This window comes from Lagenorhynchus albirostris, chromosome 4, assembly GCF_949774975.1.
Source record: "Lagenorhynchus albirostris chromosome 4, mLagAlb1.1, whole genome shotgun sequence".
In the NCBI taxonomy this organism is placed as follows: Eukaryota; Metazoa; Chordata; class Mammalia; order Artiodactyla; family Delphinidae; genus Lagenorhynchus; species Lagenorhynchus albirostris.
Window position 1 is genome coordinate 13,229,967 of NC_083098.1, and position 10,234 is coordinate 13,240,200.

Here is a 10,234-nt window from a genome sequence, read left to right on the forward strand (position 1 = left end):
GTAGCAACAAAGGAAAGAAATATATATATAAATAGAAACTTTGATTTTTCTATACAAATTTGTATATTGAAATGATTCAAATTCCTAAGGTAGTGCAAAGTCCTAAAACTGTAATCAGTTATTGTCAGTTTCAATCACCCAGAACACCTGTTGTTTATCTATTTATATATCACTCTCTGTGCTAGGCATCCTTCTAAGTGCTTTACAAATACTTATCTACTTAATCCTTAGAAAAACTCTGTAATGCAAATTCTGGCTTTATTCCCATTTTAAAGATAGAGAAACTGAGGCACACCAAGGTAAAGTAACTTTCTCAAAATACCCAGCTATTAAGGGCAGAGCCCCGTACTATTCAGGCCAGCTGACTTCAGAGTCGGTGCTCTGAACCTCTTCCATGTGGCCTCTCAGGTTTTCTACCCTTCCTCTTCTGCTCCTCCCTGCATCTAAGAACATCAGATTCATTTATGAACAAGTGAGAATTTCTTTGTCAGAGAATGAAAGAAAATAGGGGAGGGGGGAGGGCACAAGACTGAAAGTCTAATAGAACAAGGCATGCATGCAAGGACTCTCCTCATTGTTGAATACTGAAAATGAAATCCCACTTGGGACACTTTCAATCACAGCCTCATGCTAATGTTTACTAGAGGTAATAAATATGTGATACAACTTCACACCTAGAAGTGAAGAAATCAGCATACCTACAAAGATGGGTGTGGTTCATAGGATGGAGCTATTCTCAAATATGGGACAAAGTGCGTGGGTTATATCACAGAAATGTGGGAAAGTTTCAGACTCTTTTGCCAGGATGCACATTGCCATAAACTAGAGACCAGAGATAAGCATAAAATAGATTAAATGCAGTAACCATAAAATTAAGATAACAATACCAACCTATATCTCAGAGATATTGTCATAGTAATTAATAAAATGACTATAAGCAAGGGAAAGAAGTCCTAAATTGAAAAATAGACGTCTCCTGATAATAAAAAACATTTTATTCCTCCTTCCCATTTAAGGAGGAGCCACAGCAAAAAAAAATTCTTTTTAATATACAGCTGTCACTTTACTGGCTGCTTTTTCTCTATATGCATATTTCAAATGATATGAAGAATATTCATAAATGGACTAAAGTTACACTAATACAGCCATATATGCATGAACTGGGAAGATTAAGGTTTTGTGATTATAGCAAATGAATCTTGGAGCCTTAATCCAAAAGAAGGAATTCCTGGTAAAACTTATGACAGTTACTGGCCTAAATGAGTCCTAGAGACCTGAAAAAGTCTGTGCATCTCCAGAAATACTTACTGCAAAGAGAGGCACAGGAATGAGGGTCTGAAGTCCACTAAGTGTCCTCTACTATCTACTACAATAGGTTTAAAACCCTGCAACCTTGTCAGATAGAACACACAATTTACTACTTTGGTGATCCATTAAACCTTAGAGAGTCACACATGGCATTCAGATGCTTGTATAAAACAAACTGATTAGCGACATGACAATAGGGAAAGTGTCCTTTGCAACTGATTTTATAGCAGCTCTTCCTTGAGAGACAGGCCTGTCTGATTTTTTAGTTAAATTCTAAAGCCAGTTGGTGGGACTTCCCTGGTGGTCCAGTGGTTAAGACTCCATGCTCCCAATGCAGGGGTCCCGGGTTTGATCCCTGGTCAGGGAACTGGATCCTGCATGCTGCAACTAAGACCCGGTTCAGCCAAATAAATAAATAATAAAGCCAGTTGGGACAAGAACATTTAGTCCAACAGTTATTAATCCTTCATGGGTGAGAATTATTTCTAAATTCTACAATCTAGCACAGCTGATTTTGTAAATAAATAAATAATTTAATTCGCAAGTTTCATATAAATAATTATGTGAACTAATTATAAATAATTATGTGAACTAAAGTTGATGCTGGCAAAAGAAGACCCACTCTTTACATATTCTGGGGTTTTCTTTTTGAGAATGACATCTTTTACCTTTTTCTTACCTTTTACTTTTGGCTTAAACAAAGGAGAAAGGATTTTCTACGGTGCAGCTCAGATTTCTTCCAGTTAAACTTCTGCTTTACGTGTCTTAACAAGAGATTTTAAAATCAGAAAGTTAGGTAGCAGTCTTAACAAATTTAATTATTCAATTCAATTATTTATTAACCATTTATTATGTATATGATACACAGATGCTATGGAGGATTGGCGAAGACAGAATACTTTGTGAGATTTCCAATTGAATGAGAGATAAAATCAAATCAAAAGCTAAGTAATAGAATAATAAGTGTAGATTAAAATACCACTGGACCATACTAAGAGATTCCAACTGCAAGTGATTCATCTGTGCATTAAAATTTGAGAATCTCTTTTCTGAGAAACTGAGATATCATGATACTTTCAGACTATGTCAGATCATTGATGTGGTTTGCTGATAGTTAAAACACTTTCCCAAAATGCGTATGGATTTGTTGCCATTAATAAGGTTCCCCCCTCCGCCCCACGGTGGTAAAATTTTTCCCAAGATAGAATTTCTAATAGGCTTGATGGGAACACAAGCCAGAGTAGAATTCACTATTATCCATAAATAATCTTCATGCCAGCAGTATCTGATTCAGTGTCAGATAAATGGTTCAACAAGAATTTAGTGAAGAAAGATAACTGTATGAATGTGAGATGCTGAAGGCATCTTGATAGATATGTACCATAAAGACTGATTTGGCCGAAAGGAAAAGAGAGGCCACAGCAGATGGGAAAGAGTGTGGGCAAAGCCTTGAAGATGGAACTGCCCAAGGGATATAGGTGGAAGTGTGCCATGGGACAGGGGATGGAAGCAGGGAGGGATTAAGAATTAGAATTCACCAGGGACATAGAGAATAGACTGCTGGTTGCCTAGGGGTAGGAGGGTGGGAGAGGGCTGGATTAGGAGTTTGCGATTAGCAGATGTAAACTGGTATGTATAGAATGGGTAAACAACAAGGTCCTACTATATATATAGCACAGCGAAATATAGTCAATATCCTGTGATAAAACATAATGGAAAAGAATATGAAAAAGAATGTATATATGTGTATAACTGAGTCACTTTGCTGTACGAAGTAATTAACACGACATTGTAATTCAATAAAAAATAAAAGAAAATTCAATAAAAAATAAAAGAAAATTCAATAAAAAATAAAAGAAAAATTAGAATTTGCTTACATCTGAGGAGCAGCATGACATTTACAATACATCCATATGCACACACACATACTTATATATGTATAATGTCTTCATTTATTTATATCTATAATGAAGAAACTAGACTAAATCATTGATTTGTCAATACATTAGGAATAAGCAGGGTGCCTGTTAAAATAATAGATTTCTAGGCCCTACCTCATAAGTGGCAACTGCTGGGAATAGGGCCTGGGATCTTCAGTTTTATGAATTATTTCCTGATTCTATTGCTCTGGAATATTTGGGAATTTTTGGAACTTAATGAACTCTTCCAGCTTTAACATTTTAAGATTCTGTGTTTACGGAGCCAAAAGCAGAATTCTGGAACTGCGCGTTTGATACAATTTTGATGAGATTGAAAAAGGAGTTTGAGGCAAGTGTGTAAAAAACCAAGCTAAAGAGGTTATATACATTCTGGATACTATAGAAAGCCAAAGTCTGTTAGAAATTTTACCATTCTCAACATACATTTTTAATGTAAATATATAAATTCAGGCTGACTACTTTTTGTTGTTGTTGTTGTTGTACACGGGCCTCTCACTGTTGTGGCCTCTCCCTTTGCGGAGCACAGGCTCCGGACGTGCAGGCTCAGCGGCCATGGCTCACGGGCCCAGCCGCTCCACGGCATGTGGGATCCTCCCAGACCCGGGCACGAACCTGTGTCCCCTGCATCGGCAGGCGGACTGTCAACCACCGCGCCACCAGGGAAGCCCCAGGCTGACTACTTTTTAAACTATGGAGAGAAAGAACATATGATAAAATTTTGTTGTTTGTTTATTTTGGATATTATTGGAATGAATTAATATTATTTGTCCAAACTGCATATATATATGATATTTTGTTATCTGCCATCTGAACTTTTAAAAATTATAAGTCAGTACATTGGGTGGTAAGTTTTTTTGAAGCCACTCAGCATGTATCTTCTACATAATACTGTATATGTATGTTCCCTAAAGAATTCTTAAGAAAAAAGTATACATAACAAAAGTATATATACTTAGTGCCTCATAAACCATATTTTCCAAAGCTAGACATGATTCTGTCAGTGGAAATGTGATTTAATTGAGTGCTGCCTTCAAATGGCATTCTCTACTGGATGTCATGGAGATATGCAAATGAAGTTAAGGACATTGTCCTCATTCTCAGAGAATTTGCAATATAATAGGGGAACAAAATGCAGATGAAAAGATATAACAACACATGCAAAGATGACATGGAAACAGGTACAAATTAATGTAACAAAAAATCAACGCTAAGAGAAATGGAATAATGGAATGATCAGTGTAGAGTAGAACCATTCAAGTGGTCTTGATGAAGAAAATTTATTTTCAATTGATGTTTGATAAAGGCACAAATATGGATCAAGAGACAAATAGTGGAAAGGATATTCTATTCAGACAGCATGGCAAGACCTGTGGAGAACAAAGGGTTAGAAGCAAGAGCAAGTAACTTAATATGATTGTTAAAAGATATAAAATTTGTGCTCAAATATAAAAATGTGATATATAATTCCCTTTGATTCTGTTTAGAATGAACCCTTAATCATCAAATCATGTATTTTTTCATTTCATGTAGGATAAGGAGACCTGTTATCAAGGATTCTGTGGAACTTCAGGGTTTCAACCTTCACTGAAAACCAGTGGCTAAAGAATATTGAAACACTGATAAAGTTTTTAAAAAAACAAGAGAGAAGTTTGACCTAAGAAGAACACTTTTAAAAGTGTGTCTACAATATCTTAAAAATACAACTGCATCGCTCTTGCTTTTACAGTTGGAGCATTGCAAGGATCAGTTCTAAAAGCACAGACAGCAGTTTTAAAAGATTATTCCAAGAAAATTTCTGGAAATCTAATGCAAAGTATGGATATATTCTTGTCTATAATGTTTTTTTATTTTACTATAGAAATTCACATTCATAGTTTAAAGATAAAATAGCACCGGAGACAGGTGAAGATTTAGTAATCTCATAAACACGTATCTCACCTCCACCCTCCTTTCTAATATACTTGTAATTGTTTGGTGAGATCAGTAGTCAGAGTTTACAGCATTGTGATTATGTAAAGACTGTATACTGCCAAGTATACTACAATTATGTTGGTGTTTCATAAGATTATTTTCCCTAGTTAATACCTAACTTCTTTTTGATTGGCCTGTTATGTGCCTATCTCTAATTTTCCCCAAAGATTCAAACAGACCTAGCAAGATTTTTTCCAAGTTTTCTACTACTTCAAATTGTCTGTCCAGGAGATGTCAGTTCAGCTCCTCCATTCTCCTGCTCCACTGTAGACTGTCTTCTCTCTCCATCTATACACAGCCATCATCCTAATAATTCCCTTCACAATGTCTTCCCCTCTTTTCAGGGCTCCACCTCTTCCTTTTTCCTTTTTTTTTTTTTTTTTGCGGTACGCGGGCCTCTCACTGTTGTGGCCTCTCCCGTTGCAGAGCACAGGCTCCGGACACGCAGGCTCGGCGGCCATGGCTCACGGGCGCAGCCGCTCCGCGGCATGTGGGATCTTCCCAGACCGGGGCACGAACCAGTGTCCCCTGCATCGGCAGGCGGACTCTCAACAACTGCGCCACCAGGGAAGCCCCTTTCTTTTTTTTTAATTTTTTTTTCACTTCCTTTTTCTTGATCTACTCCCTCATTTTAGCTGAACATATCCTCCAGTCAATTCCTAGGAGAAACAAGGTGAATGGGAGGTCACTTTTTGAAACACTGAGAATTTGAAAATATCTTTATCCTCACACTTAATTGAGTGAGAATTATTTTTTCTTTCAATTGTAAGGGTATGGCTCTATTTTCTTCATACTTCAGTTTTGTTCTTGAGGTATCTAATGTCATTCTTATTTCTGATCTTTTATTCATGACCTGTTTTACCTTCAGGAAGACTTTAGGATTTTTTTTTCTTTATTCCTTTTCTGAAAGTTTATGATGATATGCAGTTATATGGATTTTCGTTATATTAGGCACTTTTCATGGGAAGAAATTCAAATTTCAGCACTTTAAGATATTTTCTCTAGGGTCATTCAGAGTTTTCTATACACATTACTTCAGAAATGCTAGGAATAAAGGAAGTGACTGAGGATTCCACAGTTCAGTATGAAGATTTTCACTACATACCATGTTTTCATCCCTACCTCTCACCCCGGTACTCTTAAATGCCAGGTACCCCCTGGTCCTGATTAAAACTCTCCTCTCCTGAGATATGAGAAAGGGTCTATATTTATCCTTCACAGTACTTGACACCTTCAATTGATGAATCTCTTATAGGTTCTGCATGGTGATTAATTACATCAGTAGGCCCCACTATAATCACTGAGATGGTAACCCAACTAATTCAGTTCTCATTCCTCTATCTAATGTCCAGCTTCAAAAAATTTATTGAAATCCCCCTTATGTTATTATCCCATCTCCAATTCTTTAAGAAATACAGCAGAAAGAAGGAAATGGCAAAAAATAGTTAGATGATCTATAATACTTATCTCGTTCTTCTTGTGGTTTAAAGTTGTAGCTCTTAGATGTTTGTGTCCTTATTAGTTCTCAAGTATGAAAGCTATTCTGAATCACAGAATTATACAGCTAGAAGAGGTCTTGGAAATTAATTTTATAGATGAGTTAATGGCAGAAGCAGAAAGAGAATATTAGTTTCAAGACTCTCATTAATAGCATTATGTATATTAGCATAGAATATTTCCCTAAGTAAAACGAAGAAATGCATTGGACATGATACCAAGATAATTGAGAAGTGTAACTGCCTAAGAAGAATTTGAAAGAAAATGAAATTATAAACAACAAAGGGCTATTAATTTTAATGTACAAAGCGTTATTTCAAACCCATTTAGCCCCAGAAAGAAATTTGTAATATAAAGTCAGCAAATAATTCAAAATAAAATAAAATGAGTACATAAATCAGGGTAAAAGCTAGGCTGATGTAATAAACAGGCCCAAAATACAGTGGCTTAAAGAACATAGTAATTAAGTTCTCTCTCTTACAACAGTCATGGGTGACAAAGTCCAAGTCAGCTGAGTGGTTTTGTTTCACACTATCATTCAGGAACACCATTTTCTCCCATCTTGTAGTTCTGCAATTCCCAAACACATTGTCATAGGCTCACCCATGTACTAGGGGAAAGACAGTGGAAAAAAAACCTCAGGGAAGTAGTCAGTCAGTGTTTTGAGGTCAAGATCCATAAGTGGCACATGTCCTTCTGTTTACACTGCTCATAATCTAGCCACAAAGTGAAATCTAGCTGCAAGGGGGGCTGGGGGATGAGGCCTGTAGCTGAGCAGACACATGGAAAAGAGGGGAACTACAGATCCATGCTGCAGAATGGAAGAAGGGATTTTGGTGGCAACTGGCTGCCTCTGATACAATGAGATACTACTTTTCAGGAATGCAATAAACAAATATCTCAAAATAATAGTATTCACTGTTAGCAAACATGAGCTGAAATGAGCACATTCATATGTTCATGGTGGAAGATTTTCTGGTGTAATCTTCCTGAAAAGCAACTTGGTGATGCTTATCAAAAACCTTAAAAATAGGGCTTCCCTGGTGGCGCAGTGGTTGAGAGTCCGCCTGCCGATGCAGGGGACACGGGTTCGTGCCCCGGTCCGGGAAGATCCCACATGCCGCGGAGCGGCTAGGCCCGTGAGCCATGGCTGCTGAGCCTGCACGTCCGGAGCCTGTGCTCCGCAACGGGAGAGGCCACAACAGTGAGAGGCCTGCGCACAGTAAAAAAAAAAAAAAAAAAAAAAAAAAAAGTATGACTGGACAATAGGCATAAATTGGGACTATCCCACAAAAGCCAGTAAAGGAGAAAAACAAAATCAGACAGGCCTTCAAGTCAACACTGAACATGAAAAATTCACTGAGCATTGCCTACAAATTACCGAAAAAAGACACTGTCACCTAATAAAAAAATTATACCTGGCTATTTTATCATCTAATTATAAGAGTAAACCATTTTGAAAAAGAAAAAACAATTAGATTAAGAACTTCATCCAAGTACGAGATGAATGAGGAAAAGGTGATGATGAATATTAATCCTATATAACCATAGGACCAAGAGTAACATGGATATAGGGTTATGATTACAGAATCAAGCGAAAATAGTATAAACTTTGACAATATAGAAATGAGATCTCTCACAAAAATTATACAGTGAAGCAGGTGAGAATCTGGGGAAAATATAATGCACACTGATAACCTCATCTTATGTAGCTGGGATTTAAGATATATCACTTAAAGGTAGAAAATAATATAATAGAGTCATAAGAACACGTAACAGTAAAAGTAAACACTAAGAAAGATATTATAACCAATCACAATGAATGGGAAAGAGAATGGGTAAAAGAATGGGAAGGAAAAAGAAATACCTAATTTTTTTTATTACTCATCAAAGGAAATTAACAGATACTATTTAAAATAGTAGAGGATTAAGAGTATTATGTAAAGTAATAGTTATAAATGTAATAAATAGAACACAAATGCAAACCTTCAAAACACTCAATCAAAATAATAAAAACAAACCAAAAAACTTTAAACCCACAAAAATATTTTAAAGCATAATGTAATATTATAGAAGTATGACACCAAAAGTACCTGTCATATCAACAAATGTCTAAATTAATCTATTAAAAGAAGAAAAATATTTTCAAATATATTTGCCTCTGGGTGTATACTTTTCACTTGGGGTGCTTCCTCAATTATGCCTTTTTAAAAGTCTTACAAAGGCAGTATGGACATAACATTCTAGGCGCTACATCACATGGCAAATGAAAGTGCTTGTGTTTGTGTGTCTTTCTGTGGATACATAAGGCCATGCTATGTGTGGGATATGACCTTTTATATAACATTGCTTTTGGGACACAATTAAATCTCACTTTAGAGTTATGTACATCTTTATGTTTGAAGGAGAGGCTTAGTTGGTTTGACCTGTAAAAGGTCTGAATCCATTTAAAAATGAGCCATGTTGTATACTCTATATTTTTATCCAATATTTCAATCAACAAACTACATGTTCCAAAAGCCACTAGAATTAATTATTCATCGTCAGTAAAACTTTGGCAATAATCTCTTTTAGGAAGGGGTAACATTGACTGGGAGGCCCACTGAAATACCTGAACCCATGGTGGGCTTGCACAGTTTGCCCTTAGTATCATTACACTGATTTTCATCATGGGAATCATCTTGGCCCACCCTTCATAATATCCTTTATTAAATCTTGAAAATTAATTTTCACGGGTGACTGAGCTCAGTTAAATGGCTCTTATTTCAGGCCATTAAGGGATGCCAGCTTGTTAATGTGAAATATCAATTAAAACAAAAATTCCAAGCATTTCTTAAAGGAGTTTAGCTGCATTAAGAAATCCTGGAGAGTCTCCGAGTTAATTTGCTTCAAACATTTATTTCTTTTTCATTAACAAGGTTGGGACAACATCATGTAAGTGGTTAAATTTGTTTTTACTTAACGGATCACTGATCCTTCGTGGTCTTTTCAAATCCATTCCACCAATCAACTTTTCAAAAACAAGTTCTCAAAACACCTGCATACACATGCAAGTTTGTAACCTCAAAGAAAAAAGACAACAACTACAGAATTGCATACCCAAAATGAGACGTAAGACTGAGGGAATGTAGGCTGCAAACTGGAATTTGTGTCCAGGACCTGTTTCATCCAGAGCATTCTTTGATGCTTCAATTATTTTTCCAAGAAGTTCTTATTCTGAGGAAAGAAATAAAAAATTTGTTTCGTATTAACATTTTGACCCATGTTTACCATGTAAAGAGTAGTATTTATGGTCTTCTTGGAGTATGTATGAAATTGCTAGGTCATCCGTATGAACCATTTAACCATATCATATATGGTTTTTTCCTGTTATTCATAAAATTATAAGCACAGTAATAAAAAGTTATCACATACTGACTTTTAGATTAGATTAGCACTAACTTTTTCACCTTGAAACTTACAAAGTTTTCTACCCTGGACTAATATTTTGTATTTGTGCTTTAGGAATTTTCAAATAA

The 10,234-nt window shown here is 36.0% G+C and overlaps 1 long non-coding RNA gene across 1 annotated transcript in view; it reads right to left on the bottom strand.

Moving 5' to 3' along the window:
• The window catches only part of LOC132519181 (uncharacterized), a 31,560-nt gene extending 21,635 nt beyond the window's left edge, over positions 1-9,925 (bottom strand). The window contains exons 1-2 of the long non-coding RNA XR_009540110.1: positions 9,816-9,925; positions 1,988-2,072 (exon numbers count right to left, since the gene is read on the bottom strand). This is a non-coding gene — a long non-coding RNA (uncharacterized LOC132519181). The remainder of the gene's footprint in view (positions 1-1,987; positions 2,073-9,815) is intronic.
• Positions 9,926-10,234: the final 309 nt, after the last annotated feature.